Here is a 276-nt window from a genome sequence, read left to right as displayed (position 1 = left end):
ATTACCCTGGGCTTGGATGCCTGCCAGGAAGGGTGGGAGGAGGAAGAGGAGGATGAAGAGGAGGCTGGGAGACCAGGGACACAGGGGCCACGGCCCTGGGGGACCTACCTGTGCCCAAACACAACCCTGGGGCTCCCTCGGCATCCTCCGAGGCTCCCACGGGTCCTGCCAGAGGTGATGGGTGGGCTCCAGTGGCCTCGCAGCCGGCCCTCACCCACCCACAGGGCAACGCTCCCCAAATGTCCCATCCCTCGGCGGCTGCACATCCCCTGGCTC

Source organism: Fulmarus glacialis, unplaced genomic scaffold (genome assembly GCF_000690835.1).
Source record: "Fulmarus glacialis isolate BGI_N327 unplaced genomic scaffold, ASM69083v1 scaffold33485, whole genome shotgun sequence".
Classification (NCBI taxonomy): Eukaryota; Metazoa; Chordata; class Aves; order Procellariiformes; family Procellariidae; genus Fulmarus; species Fulmarus glacialis.
The sequence above is the reverse complement of the archived record's forward strand: the minus strand, read 5'-3'. Positions refer to the sequence as shown.